Consider the following 20688-nt stretch of genomic DNA (forward strand, 5'->3'; position numbering starts at 1 on the left):
CCTGAGGCTGAGCTGAGGCCAGCAGGCTGGGGCCATGTGCCGCTGCCTCGAGCCACCTGGGGCTTGGTGACGGGTCCCGATTTCATCACAGCAAGGTGTTTTTCTCTACTGCTATGAGAGCTCCTCAGAGCTGCAACACACCTCTGTTTGTCATGCCCTGTGTTTCTCCCAGAGCTACGTCCTGTATGTGGTTCGAGACGGGCTCTGGACCTTTGGCTAGCTGCTGTTTAGAAACGAACAAGCAGTCCAACACTTTTGTTATTGTAATTTAACTAACATCTTTCTCCTTTTCCACTGGCAGTGTTAGGTCAGTTACAACTGATTCATTGGTGCACAAATTAATTATTCCACCTTTGACTAAGTATTGCATTTGTAAGTGACCCCCTCCCTATTGTAATTCTACTGCTGGTTTTATTATGAAGTCTTTCCAGTCTTTATTGTGTTCATCTACTGACATCTAGAGGCCAGTCTTTGCATTGCATCACAGCAGAGCCTCAGCAGTCACATCAGATGTCCTGTTTTATTGCACACTAATAATCCAATAATGGTATAACATATTTGTGCAGTACGTTTTCTATTTAGAAATGAGTTCAATTGCTACAAAGTATTGTACTTTTTTATGGACGCTTGATATGGACGCTTGAGTCTACCCAGGCCGTAACTGAACCCACTGACGCCGTTGATATTGCAAGCATGTACTTTACTCTTCATGGTGAGACATTTATCTCTTCTTCTCAGACTTCATGAGGTTTGATGTAGCTCAGAAGAAATATGGCCTTACTACAGAGCAACTGAGGGGAATGATGGAGGTCGAATCACCTCATGTGTCACACATTCCCTTTCTCTGTGTTTTTCACCTGCAGCGAGAGACGTGAATCTGCAGAGAGCTCCACAACAGCCGACATGTGGAAAAAGGGAGAACTCACAGATGAGCTTGCAACTGAGCAAGGTAAGTATCAAGTGTCCTTCTGTATTAGCAGAAAAGATCATAAACATGACCCAGCATAGGCCACGACCTCACCTCTCACACCTTTGACATGACACATACTGTGTATATACTGATTATATATTGATTATATATACTGTATATATATATATAAATAATCAGTATGAACAGTAAGCGGAGCTTTGGATTATTCTTTATATTATTATGTGTATCCTACTCTCCATTTCTTTTAGGACGATTAATGGAGAGTATTCAACAATAAAACTATGTACAGATGTGAAATTATGTGAGGTTAGATGTTACAGTGACATCAGGATCAAAGGGTTTTACATTGTAAACGCATTTCACATGTGTATGCATGTTGTGTATCGTACGCTGCTGCAACCAAGTGGAATTTCACATTATCACACAGAACACAGCCTATCTGTAAAGTTCCATCCTGAAAAAGATGTGTATAATTTAAACAGTTTTTTTTTTAATTATTTAATTTAGCAAATTTGAATTATGCTCAGGAGAGAAATGATAATCCATAAATTCGAAGCTTTATCTCCTGCCTATACTCAAAACAGTTTAAGGCAGAACTGAAAGCTTGTCCTCTTTTATTTTATTAATTGCAGTTTTGTCTCATCAACAATAGATAGATAGATAGATAGATAGATAGATAGATAGACTACCTATTTCTGCCTTCTCTCTGTATGAAACGTTAAACGTTTACGATGTTTCTCTGCTGTCCTAGGGCAGAGATTCTGTTTAAGCGGCACTTTCAACTACATTAACATTCTGCTGCCCTGCTTCCTTCTATGTGCTTGCCATGTGTTTGCCCCCCAGGCCCTGAGCAAGGGAAGCCCAACAAGAGAAAAGGTAGGCAGGGGCAACAGAAGCCCACAGACTGGCCATGTCTCTCTAGTCACAGGGTATTGCAAAGCACATTGTGTTTCGCACAGATGTTTTTGGTACACAACATTCTTTGCTGTTTATGTTTACGAGTGCTGCCCTTCATTATCTCAGCTCTCTGCTCCCAGTAGGGATTTCATCAACAGAATTAAAATGAACACTGTGTACTGGAGTTGAGCACGGTGTCCATTATTATTATAATGGAGCAGATTTCCCAGGAATCAGATGGTGCCACGCTAATTATATTTAATGTGAAATAAAAGGTCTTAAGTGCTGGAGAAATGGATATAACTGCTGCTTTGCAAATGCATCATGGAAACCTCAATTCCATGCAGTCATATGTGTGAAGCTTTTTCCTTTTTTTTGCTTTAATAACAAATTAATTTGACAGCAATCCTCAAAAATTCCATGGCCCTATGAAATTATTCTTTTCACCCACACTGTGTCGCTTATGGAGACATACATACACTATTTGTAAAGCATGGTAGTGTTATTTTCATTTATTATTTTACACATGTGTATTTAATGTACTATAGTTTTTGGAAAAATCTGTATATATAGGATTATGAAAAGGACCGTGGTAAACTTAACAAAATTTATTTTTTCTGATATTACACAACTATTTTTTTTTCAGAATTATGTACACTTACTAAATCTTTTTACACATAAAATATATCAGAAACCCATCTGATCGCATAATTTTTTTTTTCCATTATAGTCCACAGATAAAATTTAGACAGATTTGCAAAGGATTAAAAACGTAAAATAATAAAGTATACATTTACATCGGCACAGGCTCATAAGTGGACTGAGAAATGTACTGTCATTTCAAACATTATCTGGTAAAGTTTTACATTTTTGATTTTTTTTTTTTTTCCTGTATACCATGGATCTAATCATTTATTTAACAAAGAAAATGCTGTTAAATGAACAAGCAGCTTGCAGCCCAGATGAGCCCCTTAACTGTTTCTGCTTCGACTGCTATAGTTAGCATCAGGAAGAAGTCCAAGGTTCCCGGAGTCATAGTTACACAGTTTGTGGAGGAGCTTCCTGAAGGAAAGAGTACCCCAGACTTCATACGCAAACCCATCACCTTGACTATTCAGGAAGGTCAGAAATCACGAGCTTGCCGGATATGACTGGTATCCACTCACTGCACGCTTGTCCTTGTAGAAGATATTTGGTCAAATTCATTTCCACTCATATCCGATGGACAAAATGGTAAACACACTCCAACCCAGTAACAGGCACACCATGATAATCGTATAAAGCTGTCAGTAAAATTATAAAAATATTCAAAGAAACGAGCCATGTCTGTGCCTTCATTTACAGGGAAATTTGCCTTCTTCAAAGCTGTCGTGACAGGGGACCCTAAACCACAGGTGACGTGGACTAGAGCCAAACGTGAAATGCTCGACCTGGAGAAATTCCAAAATAAATACAATTCCATTACAGGCGAATATATACTGGAGGTGCGTTGCGTCTCTAAGCACTTTGTTTTCAGTTTCACTGTTATTATTATTATTATTATTATTATTATTATTATTAACAGTAGTAGTAGTATTTTGACTAAAGGAACAATATTTTGATAGCTGACTCCTTTTCTTGATTGGGAACATTGACTGCATTTTGATACTAGATGGGATATTAACTATAGATTAAAATAGAGATTAAAATATCCCATGCTCATAGACTAGTTTATCTCAGTTTATAAAATGTAGTAATTCCAATGTGTATTATTATGTTTATGAGCAAGACCGATATAGAACTGAACAGCAAAATGAAAAAGCTAAAGCAAAATCAGTTGGTTGATATCATTTTATTTTGATCATTGCTACACAAAATTGATGAATTATTGCTTTTACAGATCCACAAAGTCTGTGGGGAGGATGCAGATACCTACAAATGCTTCGCTGTTAATGAATTTGGAAAGGCTGTTTGCACCGCAACCCTGAATGTTATTGAAGGTGAGAACCCTAAACAACAGAACTGAACAGAGCAGCCTTGTATTGTATGGTCAGAAGCACACAGCATATCCCTTCGAGTTAGATCAGAATTAAATGCATTATTATTATTATTATTATTATTATTATATTTTTTACTTAATTTTGTTTTCTGCTGCCATAGCAGGTTTCTCAATATTATACTATATAATAGATAAAAGAAATATAACACAAATTATATTTGGAAAAACAAATCAGTGCACAAATATTGTATACTCTACTATTTGTAATTCTTACAGCAAGTAGGGTAGACTGTTAAGGGAGGTATCATTTTTTTGCACATCTCACAAATGCTCCATAGCATAAGATAATGAGATCTTGTAACACGAGCAGTGTTTTCCAGTAGAGATGGTGGTAGCTGCACTTGTTCAAAACCCACAAAAATAGACAACTATAGCTTTCAGGTTGTGTCCATTATTCACCGCTTTACTTTTTCTGAATGCCTCTACAAGCTTGCATTCATCAATGCTGTGCTAAATGTTGAAATGTGTCTCAGAGACATAAAGTGTGGGTACCAAAACATTGAGAATGATGTTGAGATTCAGGACTTAGGTGTCCACGTGAATCAGTAAATGTCCCACATTTCTTCCAGTTGGATTTAGGAGATGCAAGACAATGGGCAAGGAAGACGGAGGTAGGTCCTTTTCGAATGGGCAAAAACATTTTTAACTTTAAAAAGTGAAAGAGGAACTATCGTAGCTGTGTATGAAATATAAAACAGTGTTTATTTGTCTATCGCATCTTAGGTCTTACAAACGACCTGGCAGAATTTCGGAAAATGCTTCGAAAGCGGTACGTGGGCATTGCAATCTTCGGTGGGGTATATTATATAATAAGGAAGCAACGCATACGTCCCCTTTGGTGGTTTATTATCTTAGCTCTTGAAATGTACACAGAGAAAGCCAAATCACAGCAGGATGTGACACTCACTGCACAAATAAGCATCAAGTTTTCTCATCTCGCTTCCTCTCTTTTGTTCAGTTCATTCCAGTTTGAGCTTTGTTGTCATACTGCATAATTTACAATATTGCCCCAGTCGCTCTCCGAATGTTGAAAAATACAAAAAAGCACTCAGTAACAGTGGTAATATACTGCCACACACTCCCTCCCGCTCCAGGGCTGTATGCGAGAAGCCGGAGAAGAAACAGGCAGGAGTTGATGACAAGTTCTGGGAGGTTCTTCTCAGCGCAGAAAAGAAGGATTATGAGCGCATATGTGCTGAACATGGTGTGACAGACTTCCGCTGGATGCTCAGGAAGCTGGGAGAGATGAGGCGACACAGAGAGGAGGAACAGTCTAAGGTGCTAGGACTGTACCCTTAACAACACATCTCTATAGAAAAAAAAAAGAAAGAAATAATAAAAAATGAGCATCGCATAGCTTTGTGTTTAAGTGTGACCGATATTTTGAGTGAAGAGTTTGTCTCATTGTCACGGGGCAATTATTAATGCTGCTTAGGGGACGGCAAGAAGAAAACACCTTAATATTCAATTCTCAGAAAGTGTCCTGCTTCAGTACTCTTGAGTAAAGTTCTTATTCCTAACTGATCTTTTGAATACGCAGTCGTACAAAACTGGACAAATGTAATTTTATTCACTTATGTATTTACTTATTTATGCTCTTATTTATTTATTTTCTTTTATGCCATGAAAGGTATTAAATTGCAAACTGTTGTTGAGTTTCCCCACTGTGGTAGGAGCCTTCTACTGACTCGGAAGTACCCAAGATAAAATTCTTTACTTTGAAAGTATCTAATACAGATGTAAAAATTATCCTGGGTATTTTGAGGGATACTGTCGCTGAGAAATGCTAACAGTGGAGATTGGAAAGTGTATGGGGCTTTCTTGATAAACAATGGTGTTTCATCTGCATTTACTGTTATTTACCACAAACTCATTTATTTTCCTAATTCATTCCCTTACTAAACTTTTGCCAGGAAAACCTGTTCAATTAAATCACTACCAGGCAAAACCGCAGACGTCCTTAAATAATAACTTATATTAACTGTAATTTTATGATAATTATCATACACAGATTCTGAATAATTTTAGATTATTCAGACACAAAATAAATTTGTAAAACAATATTGATGGAGTGGATTGAATATAGTTTGCTGAAATACAACTTTCTCGTCAATATTCTTTCCATTGTTATTGCTCCAAGCATCACAATTTGTATTTTTGGCATTGCACCTTCTTCCATACCCAACCTTTAGTATGTGGCATTATGGTAGCATAAAGTGTATTTCTTGAAGGTCGATAATTGAAAATTAAATTAATAAAATTCTTGTGCTTAATATTTAATGTGAAGTCATCATATAATCACGTCCCCAAAGTTTCATCACTTTCTTACTTAATGTCCATTTTTCATTGTGTCTTCTTCTCTTATACCACTGTTCATGCCTGTCTCCATGTCCCCTGTTCATCTCACACCCCAGTACACTGATTCCATCAGTAACCTCAGACAGATTGAAGTTAAGGGTGATGGCACTGCATCCTTTGAGTTTGCCCTGGTGCTTAAAGACCCTACTAGCATGATTTTCCTTTAGAAGTTGAGGTGTGTGTGATACGCTCCAGAGGGTCCAAAGCTGCATATACTGATGTGTTCTCTGTCTTTTTTCATATTTCTAAGCACAGTGATATACAGCTTATAATTGTTCTAATCGCCTGCCTTTAATACATGTGTTGAATTGAATTTTATTTCCCGTGCTGCACAATGTGGATGCTGCTGTGTATTTTTTCAACTGTTTAAAAATTAATTTAAAGAAATTGTGCAGGATGATGTCATGATCCCCTACAGTGAAGACATGGACATGAAGCACAATCTGGAGCAAGTGGACAAGAACCTAGTCTTTACAATCGATGATCTCCGGCCAGAGGATGTAGGATTGTACCAGGCTGATGCTGAAGAAGTCAACGTCTTCTCCACTGAGTTCAAAAGTAAGGTCATGTAGCCTATAATAATTTTTTAATAAAACTAATGCACCACAATACAATGCCTCAAAGGATGACTTATTACCTAATTATTTAAGCAGGGCTATTAGCAGGCATCTCCAGCCCTTTAACTTCATGCGACTGTTTCAAACAATTCACATTGCTGTCTTTTTAATTCTTAGAAATTTATGATTGCATGTCTTTTTTCTTGCCAATTTCCCTTAATCCTCATGCTCCAGTCCTTCCAGTTGACTTTGTTATCAGAATCCAGGAGGTTAAGGCCAAAGAGGGAGAAGATGCAGTCTTTCAGTGTGTTTTATCCCACCCCTTGCCCAAGGTCATATGGATGGGCAAAAATACCATCTTGGAAAATGGAGAGAAGTACAGAATTACTGTGTCTCAGGATAATCTGACCCACCAGTTAGTAGTGAAGAACTGCCTGTCATTGGATAAGGGCATCTACTCAGTTGTGGCTGGCATCAAGACCTGCAGTGCTTGGCTTTTAGTGGAGGGTAAGACTTACTGAAGGTGCTGTGTGTCTCTTTTATCTGAAACAGATTCACAGTCTTCATGTGTCCACGTAAACTGATAAAAATGTGACTTAGATATTGTGGCATCCAGAGCTGTAAGAGTATCTCAAAACTTGAGCATTACAGGCAGTCCCATCTGAATTTAAAAATCACAAAATGAAAAACGTTTATCTTAATCAATAATCAGGGAGAGAAAATCTGAGCTGAATATAAGTGTACGGATTCAAAAGTGTGACTAACAAGAAACATTATAGCACATCACATTTTGTTCAGCTACCCATGGTATATCATGGTACCCATCACTGTAAAACTCCTGTCTCCCTGCTGCCCTTTTTGGCACAGCTGGCATAGACCCCAGCATGTATGGGAAGAAGAAGGTGAGGAAGACCACACAGGCAGGTAGTGCTGAAGTGAACCTAGAGGCTGTGGCCAAAAAACAGCAGGCCAATTTTCAGAAGGAGAAGGAGGAGATGCCTGAAGCAGGGGACAAAAGAAAAGAGGTGAAAGAGGAGACAATTACACCCATTTATGGAGGGAGGGATGGATGGAACCGGCACCTGTCAAATGCCTCTCTACCTGTTTGTAGACAGTCCTTTCAAATTCAATCTGATTCAAATGAGAAAAAGTATTGGTCACACAACATAGGATCTGGTGGGGTTGGACCAAAAGATGCTAAACCTGAAGTTGAAGAATTTAAAGATTTTGAAATTACAAGTGTTGAATCTAAAGACAGATTTCAAACAATTAGATCTGCATTTATTGGATCTGAAAGTGTTGGATTTGCAAGACCTGGATCAAAGGGAGTTGGACCTGAAGGTTCCGAATCTAAAGGTGCAGGATCTGATAATGATCAGCCTAGAAATAATCAATACATAGGTTTGGAAACTGGAGTTTCCAGACCAGACGGTGAATGTAAAGATTCTAGATCAGAAATTCCTGGACTAGGAGATGTTGGATCTGAAGATTTTGAATCAGAGAGAGTTGGATCAGGAGTAATAGTAGTAAAAAGTGATGTATCTGAAATGAATGGATCAGGAAATGACAGGCTAGGAGGTGCCAGAACAATTCCTGGAATAGGTGCTGGAAAAAGAAGTAATAGTTGTGGAAAAGACCTTGCTGACAACAGCAACAAGGACAGCGCTAGAGACAGCCTACTGATTGCGGACACAAGCATAGGTAAAAACTACTTACTTAAACTTACCTTTAGTTTCATGGTGTTCAAGTGAAAGCTTCTTCTGCGATATTAGTTCCTACAGTAACGTCTCCGGCAACTGCTGTATGTTTATGTTATTCATGACTGTTACTTACAGGACAAAATACACACACACACACACACACACACACACACACACACACACACACACACACACACACACACACACACATTTTCAGAACCGCTTGTCCCATACGGGGTCACGGGGAACTGGAGCCTACCCAGTAACACAGGGCGTAAGGCCGGAGGGGGAGGGGACACACCCAGGACAGGACGCCAGTCCGTCACAAGGCACCCCAAGCAGGACTCGAACCCCAGACCCACCGGACAGCAGGACCGTGGTCCAACCCACTGCGCCACCGCACCCCCCAGGACAAAATAATAATGAGGAAATTGAGCCAGTGGTAAAATTAAGCCAAGCAGGATATATTGATCATGAGGGGAACAGGGGCCAGTCCCTTGTCCAGCCATTCACAACACCTGGTAAGAAAGACATTAACATTTAGAAGTAAATTAACTCAAGACTGATAAATAACATTAGAAGAGGGGGATGAATCTCGTATGCTTGGACCAGCAAGGTTATATGTTTTGATTCTTTTTTTTTTTGGAAAACTATATTTTTGTATGGATGGCAAAGTGGCACAGCAGGTAGTGCTGCCACCTCACAGCACCTAGGTGGTGTGAAAGAGCACAGGTTGTGTCCCTTGTCAGTTTGTGTGGAGTTTGCATGTTCTACCCTTGTCTGTGTTCCTCCCACAGTCCAAAGACATTCAGTGCAGGTAGATTTGTGATGCTAAACTTCCCTTAATAATTGTTCAACAGTTTCCTATCATTAACATTTTAACATGTACATGTCAAGAAAAATAAAGAAATTCTTTCTGGATTTACATGTATTCCTTCAGCTAATGCTTTTCTCCAAAGCAACTTACAGTGTTAAGGTTACAATTATTTACATAGCTGGGCAATTTATGATATGGATGTTGCTCAAGGGTACTACTGTCAGAGATGGAGAGCAAACCTGCACCCTTTGGGTCCAAAAGCAGCAACTCTAACCACTACACTACCAGCTGGCCCAACTGGGTATCTTATTATGATAAGGCACAGCAACCGGATCTTACTCATGCAATGATACGATAACTTGATGACAGTATCCGAGAATGTTGATTCCACTGAGTAAAAGCACATTACTATGGAAAATGTGTAAATATTTACTGTGTGGAAATATGTAATTGTTTATTGTCTTCTGGAAGTGTTTCACACACACACACATTTTCAGAACCGCTTGTCCCACACGGGGTCGCGGGGAACCAGAGCCTACCCGGTAACACAGGGCATAAGGCCGGAGGGGGAGGGGACACACCCAGGACGGGACGCCAGTCCGTCACAAGGCACCCCAAGCGGGACTCAAACCCCAGACCCACCGGAGAGCAGGACCCGGTCCAACCCACTGCACCACTGCACCCCCTGGAAGTGTTTCAATGTCTAAAAAATTGAGAGCAACAGGAAAACAGCACTGTTAAGTTAAAGTTTACACAGTTGGTAACGTAGTGGTTAAGAGCTGCTGTCTTTGGACCCAAGGGTTGCATGTTTGAGCCTGACCTTCAGCTGTAGTAGCCTCGAACAAGGTACTTACCCTAAATTGCTTCAATAAAATTACCCAACTGTATTAATAGGTAAATAATTGTAAGAACCTTAAAAATGTAAGATGCTTTGGAGAAGTGTCAGTAAATGAATAAGTGTAATGTAAACCAAGATTAATGGCAGAGCAAGACTGCTTTCATATGTTCTTCAGTCTTATTTCCCAGAACGCTTGTTCATTATTCATTCCTGTTAAATTCAATTCTAGGAGACATACAGTAGTTTCCCTCAGTCTGTGGCAATCAGTAGTAATTTCATTTTAAAAAATGAAGACAAAAATGTATTATAATGATCAGTACCTTTGCATTACGTTACATATGTCTTCCTGTATCCATTTTGCGCGTTTCTCAGTGTTTTCAACATACGCAATATGAAAGACGCTATACAAAATAAATTAAACTGAAGTGAACCGAATAACAAATTGGTAAATATTCTCTTTCGATGCTGGTGCGAATACCTGCAGGTTTCCACCAACAGTTGCTGTGTGACAATTTGCTAAAAAGATAATAACAAACTTTGCCCCTGTTATAAACTTCAGAGCCGGGAGTTCGCATCTCTTGTGGACTATCCGACGTGAACATCTCCACAGGGCAGCCTGCAGAACTGACCTGTAAGCTGAGCAGTCCGAAGTACGATGGGATCTGGTACAAAGATGGGAAACAGGTAGACAACACTGCCGCAGTCATGTGGGTGAAAAGGGACATTTTTTTTCTTTTTTTCTTTTTTGAGAAGCAAATGTGCAGACAGAAAATGTGAATTTCAAATGCTAAGCATTTCACTATTCTTTGTGCTCTGTGTCCCTGATCAGCTGTCTTCTACAGATACAATGACAATCTCAAAAGACGGAGCCCTCCATACATTAAGAATCAGCAGCTGCCAGGAAGTGCATGCTGGGATGTATCGCTTTGAGGGTGACGGGTGTACAGCTGAAGCACTGGTCACTGTACAAGGTGTGAACAGATGTTATATTCATAATGCAAATTACATTTTCCCCGTTGGATGAAAAGACATAACTGACTGGAAGGCTTTTTTTTTCCCTTCAAACCTGATTATGGTTGTATGGAAGTACCTTGCATACTGCATACATATTTAAGTGTAGAAGAAAATAGACTAAAGCAATCAATGAATATTATAGTTCCCATGGCAAGAGTAGCTTACATTTTATGACCAATTCAGCTGTGGGCCATTTATTCATCTCCATATTCCCAGAGTAATTAATTTCTTTCTTGAGCTAATTACTATGCTTGATAGGTTCCAGAATCACAGGGTATTAGCATGTCCTAATTGGTGTGAACAATGTCCCTTTTTTAGCTTGAGACTTCATTGGAAATTTTACATACATTTTTCAAGGACATGAGAACAGCCCTGAGCTGATTTGGAATTTCTGCCTATAATGAAGGTACCTGTTCTGTAGAGCTGGTCCCATTTCGTTGTAGCTTCCTAAAGGTTCATTTGCACACATCTGTAAGTTAAATTAAACATCTTCATTCCTTACTCTAGATCCTCCAAAGTTTAACCCCAATGACCTGGACAGGTTCCTGCAGCCCATTGTGATAAAAGCTGGCCAGAGTGCCACCTTCAGGATTCCCTTTTCAGGCCAGGACTTGAAAAGAGTGCAGTGGTACAGGGATGGTGAAGAGCTTTTGGATGAACCCAATGTCCAGCTGGAGAAAACACCCAACCAGAGCTGTCTGCATCTCAACAAGTGTCAGCGCAAGGATGGTGGCGAGATCAAGCTCAGGGTGAAGAACGAGTGCTCTGTTGTTGAAGCCATCTCAAGACTCATCGTCCTTGGTGAGCTGAAGAAATGATGTCATCTATTCCTGTCAAATGTTAATCCACTCATCAGTCAAAGCACAGACGGCAAGAGATGTCAGCCTTGTTATTACACAAAGTTGGCTACTGGGCAGACGATAGTGGGAGGTTATGGCTCAGTGTGAAAAGTAAAAGTGAATGATGCAATAATCTGGGTAAATTTTCTGTTTAGTGGATTAGATTGAAAATTTGGAGCAAAGATCACATGGATTCCTTTTACTTCTCCTCATCACATGTGAGGTGCAGTCAGTGTTTGATGAGGTTTAAGGAATTTTCTCAAACCTTTTAAATTCTGCTATTGAAAAATCGCAAGGTTGTCCCACTCACTAATAATCGAAGTGTGAGTTACCTAAGCTCTTAAAAAGTCCAATTTCAGCTCAAAATCAGTGTCTCAGTGCGAAGACTGAGATCAGAGAAAGAGTTTTAAATAAAACTTTTTTCTTCTATTTCTTTTCACTGTTCGTTGAGGCCTTTACATAAAATTTTCAAATAATTTGCACGTGAGAGAGTACATTGTCATTCGAACATTAGAAATCCCCTGTCCCGTATATTTCTTATACTATATTTTTTGTTGGTTTAAATATTTTGTTTGTGTATACCATCTGAAAAAAAAAAAACAATACAACTGTATTTTTAAAAAAATGAAGGAAGATTGAACTTTTCAACTGGCAGCTTCTTATTGCTGTGACAGATGCATGTTGGACAGTACAGTTACATGTGAGACCACCGTCGCGCTTCTCCGTGTTTGGGGATTTTCTTTGCAGTGGAGGAAAACTTTTATTTCTCAGCTTTGTGATGTTTCTGGGTGGAAACGTTCCTTTAGTAATGCCTTTAGCATCACAGCACACGCTTTCCGAAGCTCTTTGGCAAATAGGGGGTTCATTTAACACAACTGAAAATCTATTCAGGGAAAAAAAATTGAAGTTCAGTTCAGAGGCAGGGTGCCAAACCTGCAGGATGTTCAAACAGAGCTCTGCGCTTTCGACAGACAAGCCCACCAATCCACAGGGTCCTATCGAGGTTCTTGAGAACTCTGCCTCCTGCATCGAAATCAAGTGGAAACCTCCAAAGGATGATGGAGGATCCCCGCTGAAAGGCTATGTGCTGGAGCGACAGCAGGTGGGCCGCAACACTTGGAAGAAGCTGGGGAGCATGGTTACCGTGCCAATCTACAGGGACACAGATGTGGATCATGGCAAAAAGTACCGGTACCGCATCCGAGCGGTGAACGAGGAGGGTGAAAGTGAGGTGACGGAGACAGATGACCTCATGGCTGGGACAAAGGGTGAGTGAGAACATACAAGCAGGTTTCTATTTGAGTACTTCTATTGGTACTTCTTGATGGCACTCAAGTTCTTCTGTTATGAATACTTAAATCAACTATTCAGTTTGCGCAACTGATGATGTGGTAACTTAGCCCACACCAGCTCACAGTATCTCTAGAATGTAGTTTCTGCAGGTTTCTCATGGTTTATCCCATGTCCAAGTCTGGAAATATTGCAGAAATTACAGCTGAACAACAAATTATACCAATAATAATTTACACCAGCTCAGTTTCGCTTTAGCATTCATTTCTCTTGATCTTTCCAGATTTATACCTAAGAACAATTAGACTGCTGCTCAGTTAGTAAGCATCACAGACTTACATTTATTCATTTGGCTGATGCTTCTCTCCAAAGCGATTTACAATGTTAAGCTACTTACAATTAGTTATCCATTTACACAGCTGGGCAACTTTAAGTACCAAGGGTACTACAGCTGGAGGTGTAGTACCTGTGACCTGTGGGTCCAAAGGCAGCAGCTCTAACCACCTCACTACCAGATGTCCCCCTATTTTCTTGTATGGAAATATTCTGCAGTAGGCACACAATGATTATAAAATGGAACATATCACCTGCATGGTACACATTCCTCAAAAAGGTAAATCCGATTGTCTCACTGTGACAGTTGTGAACGATCTACAATCCCTCAGCATTCCCAGGTCCACCAGATGCCCCCAAGGTGGTCAGTGCTTTCAAAGACTGCGTTAACCTGTCGTGGACCGTCCCTGCAAACACTGGGGGGTCCTGCATTGTGGGCTACAACCTGGAAAAGCGCAGGAAAGGCAGCAACTTGTGGATCCCGGTGAATCCAGTGGAGGAGCCTATTAAAGGTACAAGGGGGATCCATCAAGGTACAGATCAGTGGTGCTGAAGGACAGGGAGGAACTTTTTCGGTGTCCCACTAAGAGAAATTCTTAATAAATAGCCAGAGCTAATTGAAGAAAGTAAAAGCATGTGAAATTCCTAAAAAAAGTAAGAAAACCATAAAGTAATCAAAATTTTGATTTCATTTTTAAGAACTGATCAGTTTTATAAGTCTATTGTCTACTTGTTCCATTAAAATTGCGGAGGATTTAGTAAAATGTTACTATTTGCCTTGTATTGTTTGTTTTCTGCTTTTCATATTCAGAAGACAGAAATGGAAAACTAGAACAAATGTACTTCTTAAGTGGTGAACCTATGAAATATTTAATTCTGACTCTCATATAAAACGTTACATACTGTATACACATATACATATATATTTGTTTATTTTTTTCATACAAATCTTTGATGCAGCACAGACTGAAAATGGATAATGCAGCAGGTTCTGTTGTCTTTTTTCACCCCAGACAGAAAATATGCTGTGAAAGACATCATAGCTGGGATGGAGTATGAATTCCGTGTGGTGGCGGTTAGCGTATCAGGGCCTGGCGAACCAAGTGTGCCATCTGAATTTGTGTGTGCGAGAGACCCCAAGAGTGAGTACCCGGTTCAGCTAGTGACATCTAAATGCTCTTTGAGATCATGATTATATAATCCAGAAGTATGAAACTGACCAATGGCAATACATGATGGATTCCAAAGTATGACAAAGCCCACAGGGCTAACTTTTTCCATGCATCCATCCATTATCAATAACAGCTTGGCTAATGCATATAATGAATATGTCCAATATTTGTCTGCTTCTGGGTATTTTCAACTTGTATTACATTTTAAAAACATTATTATTATTTATTATATTAATAATATTGATATATTGTTAATTACAATTTAATACTTTGTTTGCCAGTTAAGTTCTGTAGAAATCTTTGAATTAAATATAACAAAAACACCTTGAAAGATTTATAGTCAGTAATCTAAAGTTATCATTAATTCAAACCAGTTATTTTCCCATTACAATGGGGGAAATCACTGCAATCATCTTGCAGAAGGAAAGCAATGCAAAACTAAGTTTGAGACTTAAGCAACCTCCAGATTAAAACTGCATGTCCTTAATCACAATACCATGCTTGACCTTGCTCTAAAACACTGTTACCCAACCTTTATCATGACAGCGCTCCCTGGGAAGGTCAGGGACCTGAGGGTAACAGACTTCACCTCCACCACCCTGTCACTGACCTGGAGTAAGCCAGCCGTGGAAGAGGGGTTTCAAGATGAGGCCAACGGCTACTTTGTAGAGGTTCGGTCAGTGGAAAGCTCCAGCTGGGAGCGCTATAACAGCAATCCCATCACTATGACCTCCTTTGTGGTAAAGGGTCTGAACTCTATGAACATGTACTGGGTGAGGGTGATTGCCACCAATGAGGCGGGTGAAGGAGAGCCCCATGGGCTGGACATCTGCACCAAGGCCATGCCTCCTCCAGGTTGGTAAAGAAGGTTAATGTGTCCCCACAGCCTTTTTGCATGATTACATTATTTCCACATATTTTCCTGGTCCACTTTGGCTCCTTTCATGTATCCTCTTCACATAGCTCTCTCACCTTCCCATATGAATTTGATGAAATTCAGTCTTTTTTTTCCTTTGGCTATTTTGCCGTCTTCTTTCTACATTATTCTAAAGATTTTTTCCCTCCAGTATGTATAAATTTAACTATTAGTTTTGTGCAGTTAATGTTCGGCCACTTTGCATGAACAATGGGGTTTCATAATAATTTTTTTGTTCACTTTTCAGTGAGGCCGAAATTCATCACAGCTAACATGAAGACATTTATGGCAGTAAAGGCTGGAAATTCTGTGAGAGTCAGCGTTAACTTTGACGTAAGAGATGAAATCTATTTTTTTTCCTCAACAAATTAAAGAGCCTAAATTGTTGACAAGTAACTGGCTGATTGAGCTGAGCAATTTACTCTTGGCCACAGGCTTCCCCATTGCCAGATGTCATTTGGCTGAAGGATAATGTCCCTGTGTCCAAGCGAGTTACCATCAGCACTGCTGATGGTGCTTCACAACTACTGATTCCAACCTCCAAATATTCTGATACAGGGGTCTACACTGTTACCATCAAGAACCTGGTTGGCCAGGAGACATTCAGCACAGAGATCCGAATCACAGGTAACCCCAGGCTTTTTTATACAGTGAGTGACAAAGCTGAAAGAAGGATTTGTTTGGCATATTTTAAAACTGCTTCTAGGCCCTGCAGTTTTGATTGAGCTCTCAAAGATCTGATGATTCATTAAATGATCTGAAGTAATGCTAAAACTGAACTAAAGGGGGTTCCGTAATAATGAAGTATTACATCTAGGCATACTTACTTGAGTTTCTTTTTTTTCTCCATTTTTCATGCCTCACATGAAGTAATTTATTGAAATTTGTTAAATATGTTCAGGAACTGTAAAACAGCTCTTTTCCTAGTTTCGTCTCAGATTTTCATATCATAGCACCTTACATCACATTTATTCATTTAGCTGATGTTTTTCTCATCAAGAAAAAGAGATGCTTTTATCCAAAGCAACTTACAATGCTAGTCTACCTACAGTTAATTACCTGTTTATACAGCTGGGTAATTTAAGGATAAGTGCCTTGTTCAAGGATACTACAGCCAGAGGGGGGATTGAACCTGCAAGCTCTTGCTCCATGAGCTACAGCTCGAACCACTATTGTACCAGTTTCTGTGATGGAATTGGGCCACATCACTATCCCAAAGCAAGTAAAAAAGCTGAAGGTGAAAAGACTGGAGATCAACCTGAACAAGAAATCCATCCATCCATCCACTTTCAGTAACTGTTTGTCCTGAGCAGGGATGCAGTGCACTGCAGCCTGGACCCTACCGAGGACACCAGTGCATAGCAGGGTAGGCACACATACACACACTCATGACAGACAACTTAGTGTCATAGATCTGAACTGCATGTGTTTGGGCTGTATGAGGAAACCACAGCGCTCAGAGAACAACCATGCAAAGGACATCAAAACTCCCCCTGAACTGAACAGGGATGGAACCCACATTCTCTCACACCACCTGGGTGCAGTGAGGTAGCAGTACAACTATGACACTCTACTTATAAATCCATTTACACTAAATATTAAGAGTAGATACAGGATTTTTGCTCTGATGAATTGATATTCACTGAAACCGTTTCAGTATTCCATCAGAAACTTTTGTGTACGTCAGTTCTCGGATTTTAATGCAGTTCGCGTTGCATTTGTTTTCACTTTTTCATTGTATTACAAAATGAAAGTAGAGAGCTCAAGGCAGTTTCATTTACAATGAATCTAATATAAATGAATTTGAAGAGAAACTCTATAATGAAATTCCTTTTTAACCAAAAGATGGCATTCAGCCCTTCAATTTGCCACTGCTGGAACTCCATTAATGTAAAGTAACTCTTTATCTCTATTTCTTTCATTCACTCTCACTCTAGATGATCCCAAGCCACCCGGCCCTGTGGATCTAGAGGAGAATGTGCCGGGCACTGTGACTGTAACCTGGGAGCCGTCCCCAGATGAGAAGCATGATGACCGTCTCCACTACATGGTGTCCAAGTGGGACTCCAGCAAGGGGACATGGCACACAGTGGCCGACGGCCTCTTTAACAACAAGTTCACAGTCTGCAGCCTCATACCCGGGCATGAGTACCAGTTCCGTGTTTATGCCAAAAATGACATTGGGCTTTCTGCACCCTCTGAGTCGCTGGCTTGGGTGACAACCAGGAAGAAAGGTGCAGAGCATTGCATCTTCTGCCCCTAGTTTTTTTATATTCTTGTATTGTCTTACAGAGGTGTGTCGTGTCATATATTCAGCAGATGTATTGTGGGGAGAGAAAAGCAGAGAGGATATATGACCATACACTTAATACTTACAGTTATTACATTTATTCATTCAATTGACACTTCTCTCCAAAGTGACTTACAGTGTTAAGTTACTTTCAGTTATTTATTCATTTATACAATCAGACAATTTTACTAGAGAAATTTAGGGTAAGTACCTTCCTCAAGGTTACTATTGCTGGAGGTGGGACTTGAATTTGTGACATTGATTTAGTTTTTATAACAAAGAAAAATAAAATAAGCAAATACTAAATTATTAACAAAGCTGAACAGAGCGAGAAACTGGCAAATGTTGCCTGTGCCTTTAACATGAGTCAGTTGATTGTTGGCAGTCCTGAATTTTACACATTGTTTACAGTTACATTACATTTCAACTTATGAACAAATTGACTTGCAATAGATTTCCCCATATGTTTATAAGTAGGACTTACTGTACAGCTAATGTAAAGGGCAAAGAATGATATGAAATGATGGAAGAGTCTGTCGGTATGCTGAGGGACACCAAGGTGAGGCAGGACAAAAAGGATTTAAAAGAAATTAATATTACAATCATTATTTTTAAAGTTGTCAGTTCAGGTATCAAGAGCAACATTGTTGTGGTAGCCTTGAGAAGGTCCAAAATCAAAGTTTCTCTGGATAAAACCCCACGCTTCTCAGTGAAGAAGTAGTAGGATCATGAGCAATCACAATAATAAGAAGAATTGCTCAATAGTTCAGCAGCTTTCTAGTTGAGCAAACAATCTCTGTCATTAAGAGTGACATTGTGTCCATGTGGTTTCATGCCCTGCAGTCAAATTCATGGTGAACGTGCGCAAGCGTGGGGCCCGTAGCCTCTGCAGTGTACCTACCTTCCTCGTGCCACTGAAGGACCATGTGGCTCAACCAGGTTACGAGTGCCGCATGAGCTGTGCGGTGGGTGGCCACCCAGCACCACGTGTCACCTGGCAGCATGGTGATGTCAGCCTCCACGGCGATGCTGACTACTACATCTCCAACACCTGTGGAGTGTGTTCCATGGCCATCCTCAGGGTGGGGCCTGGGGATGCTGGCATGTACACAGTGACAGCCGAGAATGCAGCGGGGAGAGCTGAGTGCTCCGCCAGGCTCACCGTCAAAGGTAATGGGGGAGCAGTGCTGGGGGCTTTCGGAATGTATCGCCAGGCATTTGATGAATGCTGCTAAACAAATCCTTCTTTTTTGTCTTTCAGAATGAAGCAGCAGCGCCACTGTCAAGTTGATTAGTTTTGATTTCATTAAATTTATTTGTAAAACATTAACTTACTAGAATCCCTTTGATTTTTTTCAATTGCAAAGGAGCGAATGCTTTCTTCGTGTGTATTCATTAACTTATTTAATGAAGACCTGCATAAAAACACATGTGATATTTTCATATGTGGGGATATTTGAAGATACCCAGAGCATCTGTGTCTTTATTTCATCACTGTATGTAGTTTGTCATGTATGTATATGGATGTTGTATATTGCATGCTGCTGCAATAGAGTGCAGTTTCCTTTGGAGATGGTACTACCTAACAATATATTCGTATCCAGGACCAGGTAAGGGCCAGAGCCACCCTTTCCATATAGAGCAAACTGGTTTTGAGTGCCAATGACTCAAATGGCCATAAAAAAGTCTTGTTAACCTGCTTAACCCTGAACTGGGGAGAAAACACCCATGGCATTTAAGGAATGAATGTGATATTAATCATCATCAGCAGTGCATTGTGGACTTGGAATATTTCCTTTTGGGTAAAACCTTTTTTTTCTTTCTTTATAAATGTGCTCTAATCACAATAATACAGCCAACAACTTCAAACACATTTTATTTCATTCGAGAGGGAAGAATTATGGGCCTCTCCAATAAGAGGTTGGCGTAATTTTTAAATTAATTGTATATTTCTTTAAAGATATGTAAATGTAGGACAGTGATCATAATATGTACAAGGAAATTATTTGAAGAGAAATGTAAACACATCCTTTGACTTATATAATACAAGTTAAAATATGACTGCATTCTTCCTACATTCACCCTTTATTGTTGTATATAAACAGTATACAACTGAAGTGAGTACACCCCTGTACAATATCACTTAAATGTCAAATGATTCAAAATTGTATCATCTCTCAATAATTGCATTATGTCTAAGTTGACAAGCAGGGTATTTGCTCTTCCATAAAAGCAAAAACTAACAGTTTAGATTTACTATGTTAAACATACAGTCCCCACAGTAGGAACCCCGTGCAACAAAAGTCAGCACGCCTTTCATTACCGAGATTCACACACACACATTTTCGGAACCGCTCGTCCCATACGGGGTCACGGGGAACCGGAGCCTACCCGGCAACACAGGGCGGAAGGCCGGTGGGGGAGGGGACACACCCAGGACGGGATGCCAGTCCGCCGCAAGGCACCCCAAGCGGGACTCGAACCCCAGACCCACTGGAAAGCAGGACCTGGTCCAACCCACTGCGCCACCGTGCCCCCCTACTGAGATTCAAATCTTTTATTTTTCCAATACTTTGTATGTCCACCTTTATTTTTGATGACAGACTCAGTCCTCCTTGGCATAGACGATACCAGCGTTGCACGAATTTCTGAAGAGATGTTCTGCCACTCTTCTGAGGCAATGCATTGCCCTATCTTT

The 20688-nt window shown here is 40.0% G+C and overlaps 1 pseudogene; it reads left to right on the forward strand.

Moving 5' to 3' along the window:
* Nucleotides 1-903: 903 nt before the first annotated feature.
* Nucleotides 904-19267, forward strand: LOC108939139 (immunoglobulin-like and fibronectin type III domain-containing protein 1; annotated as a pseudogene).
* The last annotated feature ends 1421 nt before the right edge of the window (nt 19268-20688 follow it).

This window comes from Scleropages formosus, chromosome 19, assembly GCF_900964775.1.
Source record: "Scleropages formosus chromosome 19, fSclFor1.1, whole genome shotgun sequence".
Classification (NCBI taxonomy): Eukaryota; Metazoa; Chordata; class Actinopteri; order Osteoglossiformes; family Osteoglossidae; genus Scleropages; species Scleropages formosus.